General features: G+C 39.1%; 1 protein-coding gene across 1 annotated transcript in view; it reads right to left on the bottom strand.

Moving 5' to 3' along the window:
• The window catches only part of LOC140253702 (rho GTPase-activating protein 22-like), a 222330-nt gene that overhangs the window by 34562 nt on the left and 167343 nt on the right, over positions 1 to 20425 (bottom strand). The window lies entirely within an intron of this gene.

The raw sequence follows: 20425 nt of genomic DNA, 5'->3' as shown, positions 1-20425 counted from the left end.
ATTCTGTGTGGTATATTGTACAGAAGAGTATACATTTCTTAAAGCCAGTATCTCCAAGTATTATCTCAGGTTCTTGCCAACCCCCTAAGTCTACGTGATCCTCCAGCAATGCTGAGGTTCAAAAGGCAACAAGTGAGGTAACAAGTTCTGTTCCGTTAGGAGTGTTACTCTTAAAGAATCCTCATGTCTGTGGAATTCCTTCGGTATCAGTCACACATCTGATGTTTGCAACAAATGTCTTGTTTTCACATTATTAATAAAAAGCATGCACACCACTGAGGAGGGTTGTCTTTCAGTACTGTGGGTTTCATTTGGATATGTGTCTCCTTACTAGTCTGGCTGTAACAAATACCCTGGTAAAAAGCCTGTCAAGGCTTTCTCATTCCAATAAGCAGGGAGTACCTGCTTGTCCAGCACACTGTGTGTGCTCTTATTAGCCTGCTTTAGATTAGAACTTTTCTTAGCATTCTTATCACTAAAGTGCAGTTTATTGCTTAATGCAGTGTACTTTACTGCAATAGCGGTCACTGTTCTCATAGCCTGGCCATTCTCAATAAGCAATTAAATCTCAGCTTCTGATACCATTCCTATTACATGGAACTTCATTAACAGAGGAAAAAAAAGAAAACAAAACAAAAAACAGCCCACCTCTCAGAAAGAACAAAGAAATCAAAAGCCCCAGCTGCCTTCCAAGAAGAGTCATAAGAATGATGGGTTAGTTATATCAGGACTTCAACTTCTTGGCTTAAGTTCAAACACAATAGAAAAGTAACAAGGTAAAGTTTATTCCTAGCTAAGGTGGTAGAGGGAGAAGAAACAAGTCCTGGAGTTGTACAATGTTCATTGTATTAGCTCACTGCTTCTCTCAGCAGACCTGCAAAGCAAGGAACCACCACTGCTCTGCCACTGTTGATAATGCTGATGGGTGATGAGCTGCTGAAAACATTTTACTCAGTTTGTCCCAATTGCTCTGTTTTCACCTGGAGTTGGCAGCCATTCCTGCTAAGTAACACAAGCCTCTAGTTCCTCAGCTCCTCAGAAAAATGGAAGAACTTGCATCTCTGTCCACCCCTACAGCCTTGTCCTTCCGTAGAAAAAACAAACACTAAACTCTTCTGAAGCTACTAATTGACTTTGGTTTTGGAAGGGAAAAATGGGGGGGAAGTGGGAGACGTGATAACCCGCTTCCATGGTTTGCTGCACTTAGGCCATTAACCTGGAATAACAAGGGAAGATCTATGGCTGCATCTTCAGCAAAGATGACAAAGCATGGTGACATCACACAGGTCTAGTGTTCCAGATGGTTTCAAAAGGTTTTGGATCTTTTGAAGGCAGATTGAGTTACTGTGAAGGACAGATCTGGTTTTCTTTTGTTGTCTCAAAGCTTGCTTCGTGAGGTTTTTCTGATGATAAGACTCTGACTGGCGACTGCTAGCTATCTAGGAGGGTGAATGGTGGTTACTATTGTGCCATCTCTGCTTATGATTTCAAAGATAAGCAGAGACAGGACAAGCAGTCTTTTTCAGGGGTGCTGCTTGAAGGAGCTGACCACTGCAGAAGGCGATAATGCTTGTGTCTGGTAAACAGAGGCACCACCAACCCCTGCTGGCTTATCTGTGGGCCAGGAATGTCACAAAAGCTGGTTTAAAACCATTTTACAAAGAGTGTTTGCCTTCAGAAGATGCTTGTTTAGACATTCAGTGTTTGTTCGAGATATCCTCAAACTTCAAAGAAGAAGAAAAACAACCCCACCGAAATGGGGGATAAAAGGCCCTCGCTAAACTGGGGATTTTTGGAGACGATCTTGGAGACGATCTCTGGAGATGAACTTCGGAGACATCTCCCAAAGACACCTTTGACGGAGAATTCCCTGAGGGAAAAACCTCTTCGGAAGGCCGGCTTGCTGCAGTGCTTCCTGACTTTCTCCCATCCCCCGCGGTGATCAGACGAGTTCCTGAAATCTACGGACTTACGGTGTACCTCGCTGGACCCACGGTGGTGACTATCTCTCTTGCTCTCTACATACTCCTTGCTTATTTTTCCTACTTTTCCTATCGCCCACCTTCCCTTCCCCATTTCCCTAAAACGTCTAGGACTTTAATAAACTGATTGGACCAACATTTGAACCGTTGCTTCTTAATCTCACGCCGGGTATACACATATCAAAGAACCTTGCCTCCCTCCTACAAATTGGAGCGAGACAGTTACTTTCTGTAAATCTGCATTTAAGCATTCATGAAAAACAGCCTTGTACAGCAGGTTTAAATGGACTCTTATTAGCTTCAGTTTTGAAGAAAACATTTCCAAGTTTTCACCAGTAACAGACAGTAAAATTCTATGTGGCCGTACCTGTTATTTGTGCCTCCAACTAATTCTTATCCCTTATGTACCATTCTTGGTTAAACTTGGGGGATGTTTAGCCTGTATATTTTTCTCACTAAGTACATAAATAAAAGCCCACTCCCTTCGGTTAGAAAGCATTAGCTGCATACAGATTGTTTGCTGTGCACTGAAAGTGCCACTGCTGTAATGACAAATAACCACCTTTCAATTAATAAACCTTAGTTTATAAGAAAAATTCCTAAAATAAAAAAGAAACAAAATGTATCCAAAGCAGAAATGGCTTAACAGTGATGGCAAACTAAACAGAAATAATGCTTCTAAACCCATCGACCATCAGCAAAAGGAAAAAAAAGCAGAAGGGCTTACTTTTGACTCCAGCATACAAGACTTGTTTAAGATATAAGTCAGCACTGCAAGATATGGATCTAGCAATTTTAAGTAGCTCTTTACAGGTAGGCAGCGTACTTTCTACTTCCTGATGTTTAAAATAGCTGCTTTTTAGCAGGCTGGAGACTAGAGATGTCTGGTCATGCAGGATCATGTTTCCTCTGGACTATCCATCTTCTATGAGTCGGGCTATTTTAGAGCTATTGGCTTTGTATTGGACTTCTCAATTATTTTTATACAAGACAGAAAATGATTTAAAAGCAGCTGAAAATAGTCATGCAGCTCATTAGCTAGCTATGGGGCAGATTGTGCCTTCTGGCACTTAGCACTTCCACAGAAGCAGGGGGACAGGACATTAAGGGAGCTGGTGTGAACCACTCCAGCCAGCCTGCTGGTAGGCATTTTGTCTGCTTAGTTACTGAGTTCCATACTGGGTAGAAACATGACAGGAAATAATTGCTCCCACAGTCTGAAAACATGAACAGAGCACCAAGGCCTGTTTGCCCAACTATACAGCATGGCTGATGTTAAAGGAGACAGAGAGAAAACTAATTTTTATTTTTAAAGCTTCTTTGGTCAAGAAAACCATCTTTCAAATAAAGGACTTCTCCAAGAAAGCAGAATATTCCTGGAGTTAAGGCCTTACAAAGATCAAGGAGATAACAGCAAAAAACTACGGAGCTGTAACTACATCATCATAAAACAAGAAGGGGAAAGGTGTATCCACAGCTTACTGCATTTCGTTCTTTGCAGGAATGGACTTGCTTGGACTACCACCTTGTAGTACTATCTGATACATCATCATCACAACCAGTGGCCTCTGTGTGCTGCAGAGGATCCACAATTCATCTGAAGTTCAAGAATTTGATTAGGATTGGGTCCTCTATGGCTCCCCAGGGAGACTTAGCATGTTTATTTCTAAGGCTGGCCAGAGCAAGGTAAGGAATCACTGAATCCCCCTTTCACAGCTTCCTCGCATTATCTGCAGGCAGCAACCAAGTAACCCACCTGCCTTTTCTGATCCACCCTTTGATTTCCATATATCATACTTTCTACAATCTTTATATTTGTGTTCTCCCTTCAGCATTAGCTTCCTGTCTTATGTCCTACACTTTCCGCCTTCAAGCAAAAAGACAGTATAAAAGTTTTCAACACCCTCACCCCACTTCCCAAGGTCTTGTTTCACCTTATCTTGTTCTCAAAACATTACCACAAGTACAACAAAATGAACAAATTAACCTGGGTATGTGACGAGCTCAGCAGCCAGGATAGATCAGCACAACTACTCTGAATCCAGTGGTAAAATATCCCCTCGACAGCAGTTACTGCCATCCTTCCTCTATAGCAGCTCTCTAAAAATGTTATCCCCCACCATGGCTGGCTAAGCCTGATAAGTCACCTTCAGGTTTGCTTTTGTGTAGGTAGAAAGCATGCCACCAGTAAAGAGATATGCTCCCCAAAAGAAAACACGTCTTCCTTGCCCTTTCCTCCTGGTGCATTTCAAATAACTTGTCTTTATTTAGGTGTGTTGAAGCCAACAGTAAAATACCACAATACAAAATATTAAGGTTATTAATTCAGCAATCCAAAGGGTGAAGAGCTTATTGGTAGTATGAGCTATTGAGTCTCGTGGGTGGTGATGGCACATCCTTGAGCACTCTATTATCACAACGCCTGAGCTGAAGACTCCATTAATTTTCTGCATTATCAAAAGCTAAGGACCAAAGCTGACAGCCAATAACACATAAGTCCAGTGTAAGCAAAATGCATGTACAAATAAGCCTTCTCAACACTTAAAATATAAAAGCAGAATAGGACAGTTCAGAAAATACGTGGTAAAAGAAAGAATACAAAGAAAACTGTTCCCAAGTAAAAGAGCCCTTACAGTACTGCTTTTCAGAAACACATTCAGCTCCCAAGCATCCCCGTACTTATCTTTTCTCAAAGTGAATTCGGATGTCTCAAGCGTGCTAAAATTACATTTTGATTTTTCAAGGTATGAAAGGAGAGAAGAGCCACTCTTCCTATATTTTTGCCCAAGGTATCCATTGGACAGAATGCCTCCCCCACCAGTAACTTATGCAGTAAGAAATAGGTGTCACTCCAGGAAGAGACTTCAGTGAATTAATTTTGTTTGTTCTACTTCTCAGATAGAACACTATCCTTTCTTTCTTAACAAAAGCATGTTCAGCCTCATCTCACATGAACTAATGAGTTATTTTTTATCTTGTTTTTAAACAAGCCCTTTTTTCTGGGCCAATCCTACTTCCTTTTCCAGAAACTTGGTGCATTACTATTGCATTCTCTTTTTCCTTAACTGAGGTATCATCTCAGAATCATACTCTGGCACAGAAACAGCAGTGAAGTGCTTACATCTTGTTACTATGTGTATCAGACTTAACCAAAACTTGAGCATACAATATGCTACTTAAACAATGGGCACAGACTTACTCGAACCAGGCATAATGCCAAGCTATTTGATAACATATGCTAGACTTCTCACTTGTTTTCTGGTTTGTTATTTTCGACAGATTTATGTACTTAGTTCATATAGTAATGAAAAATAGAACTACTCACTTCAGATGTTGTATACCATATACTATGCAAATGTGGACAAAACACTGAGTGTGTGTAAGGGGAAACATTGGCTGAAATACTTTTGGTTTAAACACAGTAATGTAAACTTTAGTACAGCCACTGAATTAACACCGGCTGTTATTTGGTCAGACTACAGTAATGCTTTACCTTCTGACCCTTACTGCTAGAACAACCTCAATACATTCCAGCATGGTGGGTGTAAACAGTGACTTATACTATAAAGAATTCTCATGGAACTGCCAACATTGCAACCAGTATAGCTAAAAACATGCTTAAATGATCTCTTCAGTGGATCTGGTACTCAGACTGTAGGTATGTGCTTTGCAAAAGCAACGCCATACTGCTGGCGTGTTTAGGTAACAACTCCATTATCACCAAAATACAAACACTTAAAGAAACATTTCTTACCCAAAATCTACATAGATTGTTACAGAAGGTATAAATGTGAAAACACAGTAGCTTCTGCCTGACATTTTATTCCTTGCAAACTCTCACCATATTTTACCCTTCAGGAAAGCTCCACTCCTTCCCATATGGAGCGCATGCATGCCACAAATGCCATGAAGAAATACAGCAAAAACAAATGCAACAAAGCTACACACATCCTCCACAAACTATCTGCCCCTAATCTGACTGTCCTAACACTTAGCTGATTTGTGCCATAGCCTGACATGAAAGTAACTCCGCCTGCTTTCATCAAACTAGAACTGTTAGCATTTACAGCCAGTGTGATTAGAAGCACAGGAAGGTACAGCATTAGTGAGGTACATCCTTTCCATATTCAGCTTCGTCCTTCCTTTTGAAGAAATCACACTGACAAAATCTATCAGCTGTAGCTCATGGTGAAAGTACAGCAATTGCATCAAGCCAGTTGGAAAGTAAACTGGAGCCTAAAATCTTGATTAAAAATTGAGCACTGAATACATCTGCCCATAGACCTTCGGAAAACTGACCAGGGTATTTGTGTTTGATAAAGTAAAACAAATAAACAGTAAAAAAGCACTTCAGCTTTTGGAGTAACAATGATCTCTATTTTCACCAAACTCTTCGTCTAGTTGCAAGAAGAAGCCAAAATTATTTCAAGTGAGTGAGATCACTTTGCCCTGCCTCCTAATCCCACATGTCTTTCCTCACAAAATAACACGTTCTCAAGGCTGGTTAAAGGAATGTAGCACGTACAAATACACCAGCATTTCTAACATTTCAGCAAGTGTATCCACCTGAGAAATCTCACCTGAAACAGTTACTGTAAATTAAACCCATCTTCTCGGCTAAAAATAGTACTCACTGCGTAGGCAACCCTATAATTCAAATGAAATTCAGGACTCAGAACTATTGTGTACTCATCCCTCTTGACCTAGCCTCTACTGTATTCTATTTTGCTGAAGCTATTTTTTAGCTAGTATGTAAGACACTGCCTGCTACTGGGTACTACTAGATAGAGGTTGCATAAGGTAATGCTTTCAACTGTGACCTAAACTAAGGTTTCATTTTTTGTAAATGTAGTAAAAAACCAGACTATGTTACAGTATCCTGGAGATGGGGATCTAACAAACCCAAGCTTTAAGTGACCAGCCTCATCTTCCCCTCAAGTACTTCCAATAATGCCAATAATTCCTCAGCCAGGCCCACTGTCACAGTCACTGCTTTGTTCACAACAGTCTCTGAAGTTCCAGTGCTGGTCACACACTGCCTCCTCTCAGGTTCTTCCTTGTCCCTGGAGATAGGTCTTTTTCCCTCTTGATGTCCACACAATCCTACCCTACTCACATCTTCCTGCTCCTCTAACCTAGCAGATGGTAACGGATATAAAACCACGATGCTCTTCACAGCCACCATGCTACCTCCTCCCACCCCAAATTATTATTTTTCTCTTATTGACTGTAATTACCTACTGTAATGTGCAAAGATTCTGATGTCTGAAAGGAAATAAAGGAGGAACTAATAGTAAAATACTAAACAATTAACATAGCACGTACAGAAAAGGCTTCAAAAAACACAAAACTGCACACAGCACAGCTTACACTTGTGAAATCAACAAACTTACTGCACTGCCTAGAGGCTTTTCCCCTTCATTTCACCAAAACTAGTGCAATTTCTCAACAGCAATACTATTTCCCGCTTTAGAAAAAGGTTACTTTCCTTTCTTAAAACTCCCATCTTTAAGCTTGTTTGATCTATAAACAGATGGAAAACCATATGTCATAGAACAAAATTAGAATTTCAGGGGGAAAAAAAAGAAGAGAGGGAGCAGGGGCGTGTTTCTCCTTTACATTTTACATTAGACTCCTGAAGTCACTGCACTGCAATTCCTTGTTGCATAAGCTTGTTATTGCGCACCCCAAAGTAACTTCGTCACACAGGAACAGAATAATTGAATGGGAATTGGACAGCTGCAAACACTTCATTGCAGGAAACTAACATACAGACTACAACAAGGACTCATACTAAAGGCACGGCAACAAAACAAAGTTGGATTTTCTGTACTCTGTTTTATAGCTGAAACAATTTTATTTCATAATTTCCGGGGCCATCCAAGCAGCATATCATGTCCTGCTTCCTGAGCAGTATGGTAGGACTGCATCAGTCAAACAGAGAAACTGATGAGGAACAGCCAGATTGAAAGTATATGACATCAGTAAAAGCTCCTGCAAACATTCAATTATTGTGTTCTGGTAGCAATTACATTAGTTCAGCATGAATTTCTACTACATCCTAAAAACTACTTCTTGTCTGTAGAAGTCTTTAGCATGTAAGAATTTATGTGCACTGACTATATGATCTTCCATAATTTGGTTATATTTTATTGAAGAAAACTGAAACATGTGAAGACTCAAATAAATTAATTATTAAACCCACGTGAGCATTCTTCTTCCAATTATTGGCCATACTGAGAGTGTATTTTGTAATAGAATTGGATATAATGAAATTTGCAAAATGAGGAACTGAAATGAACTTAAAGAATTGATTTTGCTTCCAACAATGCATTTTCTCTTGACATTGTTCATATTTTCCTCACTGTCTCTAGCGGATCGCTAAGTGCCAAATCAAACGGCACCAGGCATGAGCAAAGAGATTGATTTTTATGCTAGTGAGGCAGTGGTAGCAAAACTGCCATTTTTATTCACCCTGTTCTATATAATACAGTTAGAAGAAGATTATACTTGAATGAGTGGTGCTGACTGGCCAGAAGCGGTGTTCTCAGGGGTCAGTACTATGGTCCATCCTGTTTAATATCTTTATGGATCTAGATGATGGCACTGAGTACACCCTCAGCAGATGACTCCAAACAGGAAGTGTCCATCTGCCTGGAGCGTAGAAAGGCTCTATAGAGGGATCTGGACAGGCTGGAACACTGGGCTGAGGACAACAGGTTGAAGTTCAACAAGACCGAGTGTTGGGCCCTGAACTTTGACTAAAACATCATGCATTGCTACAAGCTTGGGGCAGAATGGCTGAAAGACTGTGGAAGTAAAGGACCTGGGTATGTTGGTCGCTGCTTGTGCCCAGCAATGTGCCCAGGCAGTCAAGGTGGCCAATGGCATCCTGGCTTTTAGCACAAACAGTGCAGCCAGCAGGAGCAGAAGGTGATCATCTCCCTGTACTCAGCTCTGATGAGGCCAGATCTAGAGGACTGCATTCAGTTTTGGGCTCCTCACTACAAGAAAGACATTGAGTGTGTCCAGAGAAAGGCAACTAAGCTGGTGAGGGGTGTGGAGCACAAGTCTTAGGAGGAGTAGTTTAATATGGAGAAGAGAAAGCTCAGGGGAGACTTTGTAGCTTTCTACTACTACCTGAAAGGAGGCTGTAGCAAGGTGGGCATCGGTCTCTTCTGCATAACTAGCAATAGGATGAGAAGGTACGGCCTCAAGCTGTACTAGGGAGGATCAGATTGGATATTGGAAAAAATCTCCGAAAGAGTGGTCAGGTGCTGAAATGGGCTGCCCAGGGAGGTGGATGGTGAAGTCACTATCCCTGATGCGTTGAAGAAAAGTTTAGAAGTTCTAGTAAGGACACTAATTGAACTAGATAATCTTGGAGATCATTTCCAACCTTGGTGAGCATATCTGTGTTCTGTCCACATGCATATCTTTTCATGTTAATACAGATAGATGAAGAATAAATATGTCTATGGCAGATTTTATGCATAATTTTTACTGTACGCTCATTTCAGACATTTCACTCTGTAGTACGGCTTTGCACTGTAGCCCTTTATTTTATGTCCAGAATAGAGTAGGTAACTTGAGAATCTTTTCTCAGTATGACTGAAGGAAAGTCACTTGGCCTGAGTAGCATTATAAAGTAACACTAATGATATAGTTATAAAATGAATGTAATTAACTTCTGTAAAAGCAATTCAAATCAAATGTCTTCCATAAACATTGAAACTATAGTAGTGAAGGCATGCACATTCTTCTGCAGTATGAAGTGCAGAAATAAGTACATGATTTATCTAATTTAATCTACAAATACCCACAGCTATGTGTCACTAGGCAATGGCTGTGAGTGTAACAGACTGCTCTGTCATCATAAACATAAGCACGTTAGGCCAGACAACACCTTAAAGAATCACGCAGACACCAGGACTATGCCTGCACACAGAGGACACACAGCAACACCAAAGGCATTCATGCTGTTCCAATTCTAGGCATTTAAATTAGCAGACCATGCAAAATAACCAGGTCTACACTTGAAATTTAAACTCCTCCTGTATGAACAATTAAGAACACACTTCAAATTGTATTGGGGCATTGCTCCCACATCTTTCTACTGATTTCTAGCTAGCAGAGATACCAAATTGGAAAGGTCTTCACTCCTTGTATTCAGCACACATGATGCTGAGAATTGCTGCTGACTGACAGGCTTGGCCTCTATCTTGCCCTACCATTGTCCTTGTCTGCATCTGGTGCCCTGCCTGCAACAGGGTACAGCTGGACAAATGGTGCAGAAGACTGTGCTATGCTTGATCTGAATGCAAGCTGGTCCAAATCCACTTAATGCCGAGCGTGAAGCAAAAACTGATCATAGCAAACTGAAAATCTGTTACTAGAACTAGCACACCTTAGGTAATTGAAAGAATGCTCCTGACACTTTGAACCTATTAATTTACTCAAACTCTAAGGAGAAAGAAGTCGCTACAGAAAATAATTACAAGATTACTGTCACAGACAAATTATTTTTTGAAAGCTGAGGGGAAAAAAAGTCCCTTGTTTTTCATTAGCATTTATGTTCCAAAAAAGATGCTTGCACTGTAAACAACAAAAAGTTAGCTGAAAGTTCTCGTGAGGGTGCTCTGCTATTCAGTTAGACACAGAAATCTAAGTACTGAAACAGAAATCCCAGAGGTCAGAACAGCAGTTAGACCTACATTTATCTAAGAAGAAAGGAAAGGGAGAAAGGAATGGTTCAACTTCTGTGTTTTCCTCTCTTTGACTGACCTCGAGGTGATTAAGGAGCTGTTTTTCCTTTATGAGTGAAAGGAAAATTAAAAAACTGCATCACCTATAGAGTCAGTAAGCAGAGGAGCTGAATGGCACTGTATGGACTGTACAAAGTAGATAATGCTTCATCTGCAGGGACAATACTTGTCACTGGCCTTTGTCTGTATTGTGCTGCTGCTTTTTTTAATTAAGTGTGACAGAGCCATTTTCTTCTCCCAGTCACTCCCCAAACTGCAATGAGCTTCTGCCTGGGCTGTCTCCATTTGTACAGCTATGATGCCACACTGTCTGTACTGCTCTCTCGTCCATTTTAATGTATTAAGCCATCTGCCAAAAACAGAACACGAATAATAATCCATCTCTAATATGAGTGTAGCGTTCTCCCATGCCATTTCCACTCACTTGATTAGCTTTCCTTCAATTACAGTTCAGGATAGTAAAAAAGGCTGTTTTTCCTTTCCTACTTTCTGCCAATACAAACACATTACAAAATTCTGTCTAATCTAGGTGTAGCCTGTTTTATTTACTTCAGCCAGTAAGACACATGAAAGGCTGTGTCACCTACAGAAAAGCAAAGTGGGACATATTTTTCTTAACTGGAAGTTACAAGTAGCTGTATAACCTTCACTGGAGGTACAGGGCTCCTGTACTAAGTGCACCTTGCAAGTTCATATTCCAGGGCCTGACTATTGCCTGTTATTCCCACCTAAACTACAGGAAGAGCTGAACAATGCTCACCAGGAGAAATACATTGAATGACTGAGTCGGTTTACAGTACAGTTACAGAAAGGAACCCAGGAAAGACAATTCCATGCAAACATCACCAGCCATCTGGTATTTCACCGTGTTTTAATAATAAACAATCCCTAATCTGCCTATACAGGTTTAGGACCTACAGGTGCTACTAATAGCACCTATAAGGAAATGCCAGAGGTGACACTTTCAGGCACTGAGCAGAAATTCCAGCCCAAGGGACTGGGTACTTCTGGCAAGAAGATTTTGCAAGCCGCTGTCCTGGAATTTCCTTGCAAGTGAAGACATCTGTTCAGAAACCACAGTAATTATACACTTTTGGCCATTTTCTCCATTTTCAGCTTTTCCTAAACCATCTGGCATACAATATCCAGGACCAGTATCTGACGTGATTTTATTTTACTATCTCAAGTATCTCAAACATTTCTCTGATCTTCCTTGAAGATTCATAAGCCTTGCTGAAAAATCTGATTCCTCTTCACTCTATTGTCCTCTTGACAGTGGAAAGAGAATGAATTACACCTTAATTCACGGAATAGCTCTTTGGACTCTCAGAGCACCTTACAGGTATCTTAGTATGAGCAAGAACCTCTGAAGACATTTCTGTTATAAATTCTACTGAAAATCTGTTTTCTGCTGTCCTAACTCCTTCTACACATTTTCACATACTCTGCTCCTTGTATGTCAGGACTGTCTAGAGTGAATATGAGACATACATAGGCTTCTTCACAGTAAAGAAAACTTAATTTTCTGCTTCAGAAAACAGAACTATTGGTTCAAAAGGTCATCAAACGCTAATCTCCTCTATAGGGAGAAAATACTGGAAGATAGTCTTGTAAAGGAAAAGTCTCATATAGATCTGAATTTTTGGTGACATGTATGAGAAGATGGAGAAAATACAGAAGACAGATATGTAACTCTGTAGAAGGACTAGTGCTGTTGGGTGTTTTTTGTTGTTGTTGTTTTTTGTAAATACTTATGTATTTACTCTGTCCTGCCTTGATGCAGTAGTTGCAGCTGAGAATCCTTCCCTGACACTGCAAGACTGACTGTGAGAAATATTTAATATGGCTACTTATATATGTTGAAGTGAAAGTGAAAGACATTGTATTCCATTATCAACAGTCGAAGCTATTTAGCATCCAGACTAACAACATAATAAAACCACAGTATTTCATCAGAATTGTACACACACAGTATTGGCCATTATTCTGGCTTCCTGATAAAAGATCCCAATTAAATAAACTAAATAAACTAAAACTGTTGCTTAATTGCTCAGAAATCAAGTTACATTAACACTACCATTAGCTTCTGTAAATTGGCACAAACACCATCAACAGATGAAGCATCCTTTAAATTAAATGCTTGTTTTTGTTTCCCCTACCAGTGCACAGGAAATGGGTACATCCATTTTAAAAGACAGTAAATATTTTTTTTACCACCACAGGAGGGATTCATTGTAATGCAGGGTATGCACTGTAGTTATTTTTAGGCAAATGCATGTGAAAGAAATTAGACGGAACATGTAAATGTTAATTATACTGAGGGTTGTTCTTCTGCTTTTTGTTGTTGTTTCTTTCTTATTCTATTCTTTTAATTATTATTTTTAAATCTTAAATAACCTCTTCAGAGGGAAAACTAAAATTTATTCTCAAAACTGGTTGCTTGAGACTTTTTCCTGCAGGGATACCATAACACTTCAATGTTCTCTTCCATGTTTATAGAACATCAAGACACTGTGAAAGAGCTAAAGGTGAACTTGCAAGGAGACAGGTATGATTACAATCTGCCTCCTGCTGTTCTATCAAAGACACATAATGTGTTTATAAAATAGGAAATTATTTGTTTTTATCAGTCTGACAATGTGATCTAGATTGAACTTTCAACAAAATAATGACAAAAGACATTCAGACCATATGGGAGCCTTCCAACAAACTGGTTTTGTATAATATAGTTACAGTAATGCCTCCTATTTTATTTTACTGGCCTGGAACATCAGAGGGGGATGTTGGAGGTATGACAGTGGAGATGCCAGTATTTAGCTACATTTTTTTATGTGACAGATGGCAGTAGAGAAGCTTTCGAACAAAATGTCAGACATAGAAGTGTGTATGAAAGGTATGGAAATGAATTCCTCCACATGAAAAAACGGCACCCATTGACAATGCTTGCTAAATATCTATGGAGACCAAACAGCGGATGTAAGCACAGGGTGGGACAGGTGGTGCATTTCAGCAATGGCAATATGAAAGAGAAGCCATGTACTGGAAAGCTATGCACAACTGTCATGCTGCAAAATGAAGAGCATCTCAACCAGCTCACCTGCACAAATCAGCAAACAGTGGTGACTATGTTGAGAAGTTGTATTTTGGAGCTGAGAATTTGCTCTATCAAACATTGGAATTGTGCTCACTGGACTCAATGTCATATTGATGAAAATAAATAGGAGGCATTACTTTTAGAGGAAGCTACATACATCTGCTGGATTCCACATGTTAATTGTTCTAAGTAATTTAACTTTGGTCTCCTCGTCACACAAAATTAGTGTAAGCAAACAGTACAATGAGTATATGTAATATCACCTGACACACTTCGAAACATGAAAAAAAAACACAAAAAAACAGAAAGCCAGAACATTGTTTTTCTTCTTCACTAAGTATGCCCTCACTGCAAGAACTGGCTTCCTTATTTTCTACATAAGTATGTAGCATCTAATTCCATACAATTCTTTTACAACCAATTTAAAATTTTCTAGGTATTTTACTGCTGAAGGATAAGGCCAAAAATGTATTTTGTAAGTTAACACAGATTTCAGAACAGCTCCTAGTAACGTGCTAATATTCCTAATTAATGTACTGTAATGCCCAAGTCCCTAGTGAACCAATAATGCAAGATACAATCAAAGTGCGATTAAAACAGGGAAGAGAAACCACATTAGAAATGTTCTTGTCTGGAATTCAGCGGAAAAGGAGCAGATTAGATCTCTACTGAGGCAGGGATTCAACATGTTAGCTTGCACAAGTCAAGACATGAGAGAACATAACTGCTTCAAAGATCAGGACTTAGGCAACAAGACACTCGACATGCACAGGCTGAAGCTCTGCTTCAGTGAAGGATTAATCTTAGCTTCTCAGTTTCTGCACCAAACCTCTTTCCTATCCACCCTGAAAACTACCCAGGGATCAGGCCAGAGCTCGGGATGGGGTTATACCACTTATTTCATAACTTCAGGCATCAGTATTAACTGTGAATAGTTATATTTATGCCATCATTGCTGATTCTGACTAGTTTTTGTATTCCTTCTGATGTCTTAGTTTGAGATATTACTATATAACTGAGTCTTAAGCTCAAGCTTTGCAGGAGGCTGACATTAAATGGTTTAAGCTATGCTGGTCAGCAGAAAGCACTGAAATCAGGGCTCTGGGATTCATATGTAGCCATATTTACTGGGATAGTAGTTTTGCAAGACATAAAGCAAACCGAATAGATTTTCCAAAACCACAACAAAAATAACCAATAAGCACTGATTACTTTTTAAAATCACTTCTTATAAATGTGTTTCAGCACCCAAAACTGAACAGAACAATATACCTCATAAGATGCTTCGCCCTCTTCAATAAGCAAACCACCAGTTCCCAGCTGTAATTCATTCACATAGCTTACTCTATAAACAACTCTATTTTCATCAGTTTTACCAGACAATATGACAGGCTATGCAAAAACCTGAGAGCAGTCTTGGAAATAAAGAGTTGAAAGTTATCCTACGAGTTCTTATAGGAGCTGGTCACATATGTAAGGAAATACAGACATTTTGGAAGTGGATTAAGTTCACGTCACGTACAATGGAAAAGACAGTACTCAGAATCAGAAATGAAACTGGATTATCCAGAAATACTTGTGGGTTGGGTTGTTTTTTTTTTTTCCTATGAAGAGGATGATCAAGCTGCAGTTGTAAGCATCCTACAAATTGAGACAAACTGATCTCTTCTTTTGAAAGAAGTGATCACAGACAAAAGCTGCTACTCCAAACATCAGTTTTCACATAAAAACGTTCTTCACATAAAAACGTGCTTTGTGAAATATGTCATTTTCACGCTTAATTTATTTCTGGTTTGGACAGTTTCTGAGAATACTTTCTTATAAACATGGCTGCTGGTTCATCAATAGTCTGCTCTGGTGAAACATTTTCTACTTAAGCATTGCTTTATTATTTGAAACAAAACCCACTTAAGCAGATATACTGGTCTGTGGAGTCAATATTTTCAACAAGAATAGGCTAAAAAGGATTTCACTTCACCACCACCCATTTCTATTGCAATGCCATTTTCTAATAAGTACAAGTAGTTTATAGCTAAAACCAAAATCATTTGAGAGAATTAGTCACAAGAGATAGCAGCAAGAACACAGAAGCATACGTTGGCAAAAAGCTAACTAGTTCATTAAAATCCAAAACGCGTTCAGAAACCTTTGAAATATTTCATGCATTGCTGAATGCACCTAATACATCGTGACATTAAAGCTAAAAAAAAAAGGTCATTCAAAAGGGAAAGAGCAGAAATACCCAGAATGGTAAAACAAAAAGAGGTACGTGCCGGTCTTAAAATCAGTGCATTTCAAGCTGCATTTCTTTGGTTTTTCATGGTTTGTTTGTAATCATAAAATACTCTTGAAGCAGAAATCAGTGAACGCTCTTCACTACAAACTGATCTAACTTTAGCCAGTTAGGTAAGTCTCTGTTTATAAACATTTTTTCTGTGAATCTTGACGAAAGGACTAGTGCCTGCATCAGAAAACTGAGCTTAACAGACTAACAATTTGCGTTATGTTATGTGCTTATCATCTTCAGACCACCCCTACCAATTTATTTATGTCTTCAGAAGTCTTTCAAAAGTGTCTTTTTTCCTTCTACTACGTTTACTTGATCATGCTAAGCTGGTTTAACATGCATGGTTAAATTCATTTTCATGCAGAAATTAATCTTAGAACATTTAATCTGGTACAGGCAACAGGGTGGTCTTGCTACATCACCTGCACAACCTTTGGGAGCTTTGCTGTATATAAACACTGCAAAACTTTGTTGGTGAGATTTGTACCATTGTCCATGATACACAGGAAAACTCACTAAAAAATATAAGGTGTCATTTAGATTTCTCCTATGCAATACAGGGGAACTAAGATGAGATTAGATGAACGATCACTGGGACGACATGAAAAACTGAGAGCCTGCCTTATAAGACATACAGAAGGATAATAAACTATAATATAAATAATCATGATGGGGCTTAGCCCCGAGGAGATGGAACAGCCATTTACATTGATGGACCACCCATTTCTTATAGGGAACATTTTGTTCATTCATCCTATGAGCACATGAAAGGCTGAATCAATCAAGCCTAAGCAGAGCTGTATTATTGATCAAACCTTGCTTATGTGCAGAACTCAGCCTGAAGAAATCTGCATGCTTAATGAAGTCTTGCCATAATCCTCCCTAAACAATATTAAAGCCTTATTCTCCTTATTTTTTTAATTGAGTTGTACATGTGAAATAATCACAAATGCAGCCTGATGCTCCCCTTGTAACAAATTGTACAACTCTAGGCATCTACTTGAGCTGGAATTCTACTACTTCAAATCCAAACAGGGAAGCGTCCTGCAAGATTCATTAACAGCTATGTGATCACTGAATTATTGCTGGAGGGAAAAAAATGTGACTAATTGTTCTGCAAGACTTCAGATGACTTCCTCTCTCCAAGCTACCTCAGTCCGAAATTAAGTGAGCAGCTATTCTACCATTACACCCTATTTCCCATAATGCTATAACATTTCTGCAAATTATTAGGTGAGCAGATACCTAAAATACAGTAATGGATTTGTTTTCTCTGTGACAGCAAAGCCGTGTAATCTAAGGACACTTACTATGTCCTGACTCAGCAAAGCTTGTCTTCAAAGTAGCATTAATTTTAGTAGCATTGCAAGTGTGAAACATTTTATAAATGAATTAAAAAAGACTCATTTCTCAACTAGTTTGTGGAAGGTATCTAAATTGCCTGTCTCTGACCAAAAGGAACCGAGCTTGGTATTTCTTTCAGTTTGGTATTTCTGTGAGTTATGCATTTCAGCAGCAGTACATACACAGTCATTTCCTATAATTACTTCATCTGAAACTGATACTAATCCAATTGAAGTCAATGGAATTATTTCCATTGACTCCTGCTGACATTCATCTTTAAAAACCAGAGATGGACTTTTTCTGTAGCACTGCATGAACAGATTCAAAGAGTAAAATAATCTGCTTTCAGTATGCATTATATTAACAATTTGGCTATGGCTTTGCTCAATGGATTAAAAGCAAATCACTAAACTGCCATAAGACCTAAGAGTACTATGTCATGAAGAACCCAAAACAGGATGCAATTTAAGAGACTTCTTCCCCCATAACATTTAGCAAGACTTTTTCTAAGCTCAGGCATTCACATACAACCAGCGTGGCTCCTACAGATAACTGGCGGGGGTGGGGAGGAGGTCATCCTGAGAGGGTAACAAAGAAAGGGCAAGAATTACTGGTAGGACAGTGTGTTAAAAGTTAACAGAACTAGTGGGTGTCAATCAAGTGTTCATTTTGGAAGAAAACATTACAGTCTTGCAACAAAACACAGAAAACAAATGAGCGTATGGGGAATTAAGATCAGAGCTGTGGATATTGGGAACAGCCCTAGTGTCTGATAGCAGATGAGAAAGCCTGGCTTCTCACATCCCAGGAACTTGTTCCCAAAAGGGCTGTTAAGTACAGAGAAAGAGGAACGATGGGTAATAACACATCTGATGGAGAAGACATAAGACAAAATGAAGATCATCTCCTTCCTACACTTACAGAACTCACTGCTCTATCAACCTTACTGGCGAAAGTTACTTAAAATGCAAATGCCTTCCTCCCAACTTTCCCAGCTCAGAAGATTCAAATAAAGATTCATCCAGTCCCAGAGCTGAAAAATGAGCCCATCAGATAAAAGAGCTGCATGTGCACAGTCATGAACAATCACTGTGAAAGAAAACATCACTGTACAGAATAATTTTTCACAGAAGGTTTTGTTGCTTTGTATAAAAGAGTAATATGTTAGTAATGTGGGGCAAGAAAAGGTTATCCTAAAGAAAGCATTATTTTCTTAATTACTCAGATTCTGCAAGGAAAAGATGTAAGAGATGGAAAACAAAAGAAAATCCATATCATCAGAAGAACAGAGATGTCCCTGGACTTCTAAAGCACTCTGCTAGAATCCAGAGAGACAGAGGCAAGGAGGAGGCAGATAAAGTCATATCCACAGTCCTGAAGTGAGAGGCCTTTTATCACCACTTTCTGCATAAAACAACGATGAGAGAAAGCTGAAATGCTCCTACACCCAGGATAAAAATGTACACTGTCTGGATTTTTCACATAATCTGACTTGCAAATTGCCCAGAAAAAAATACAAGCTGGATATTCAATTCCTAAGTTAAATCCAACAAAATGGGTATCTGGGATTGGTTCGTTTTTCTCATTTGCATTCAGTTCTACTGCCATAATGAAGTGGAAGAGATAAAGCAATAATGCAAGGAACAAAAATTGTTTTCTGCAGCAATTCTGCAGAGTATTTTCTTTTCTATTCCCTCCTGAAATAACATAACGCGTGTGACATACGTAGAATCCTTGTAGGAGCACTTTGGTCTGAATAAATTTGGCTTTTGTAAGAAGGGTAACATCAACACCAATGAAAAGTAGCAGGACCTACTAAAACATCTCCACGGACAAAGACTGTACCCCAAAAAAACAAATGTTCACAACTACAAAGTAAAAATTTTGTCTTTTAGAAAATTACACACTATTTTCTGATTGTTGTGAAGGACAGGATGGTACAAATAAGCAAACAGCCTGACTGAATTCTTTATACCCCTACCTACATTGGCAAATAATTCCTGGTTTGTGGACTGCATGTCAGCCATTCATTATTCAGAAGCATCTGGGGTTCAAATATCAGCCTTTTCTAAACATTTCCAAGCTCAAGAATCACACAATCTGTTTCTGGACTTTCATTTGCAGGGTAACATCTCTGCATCAGATTCCTTGTATGAATAATTGTGCTTATTAATTAAAATTCTTTGATAATAATTTTGTTTGAATGTTTGCTAAACTTATGCTTCCACAGACATCCATTGGTACTGACCAAACACTGATCCAAAACATTTAAGAAGAGCTATTGCAGAAACAAGTCAGTGAAGTGAAAAGCAATACCATAGTGCAGTTCAAGTGAATATTCATGGGAAAATCTTAGCAGGATTGGCTATTTCATTTAAAGCCTCGATCCTGCAAGATTAAAGGTAATGGGATCTTTGTCATTGACTTTCAATGAACAATGGAATGAGCCCCAAGGTAGCACCTATCAGAAAGGGCAGCTGCTTAAAAATTTTATAGCACTTCTACTTGAGAGCAATAAGAACAAAGCACAAGTTACATACATAGACATACAGAGATGCAGATGTACGTGTATGCACTCATAGCTTTAATTTTCTCAGACTTCTGTAGTTTCTGCTATCTATAAATTCAACCATTTGTTTAGGAAGCACACCTAGAATTCTGAACTAGTAAACTGTCAACATCAAGAAGTGCTGTTTTGGTGCTAGTGATGCCCAAGACACAAAGAGCACAATAACACTATTTGATAGAGCAAATTCTCAGCCATAAAACTCTGTTTATCAACACAGTCACCATCATTAGCTATATATTTTCCCCGTCCATTAAAAGAGCATACATGCCATGCTCACATGGAGGTGACCCAATGCTGACACATACAACCCATTGCTTCACCATGCTCACATCCGTTGGTTGGTCACCCTCAGTGTTCAATAGGAATCAGTTAATGTCAATAGGT

This window comes from Excalfactoria chinensis, chromosome 6, assembly GCF_039878825.1.
Source record: "Excalfactoria chinensis isolate bCotChi1 chromosome 6, bCotChi1.hap2, whole genome shotgun sequence".
NCBI lineage: Eukaryota > Metazoa > Chordata > Aves > Galliformes > Phasianidae > Excalfactoria > Excalfactoria chinensis.
This window is presented reverse-complemented; position numbering and strand designations above follow the sequence as displayed.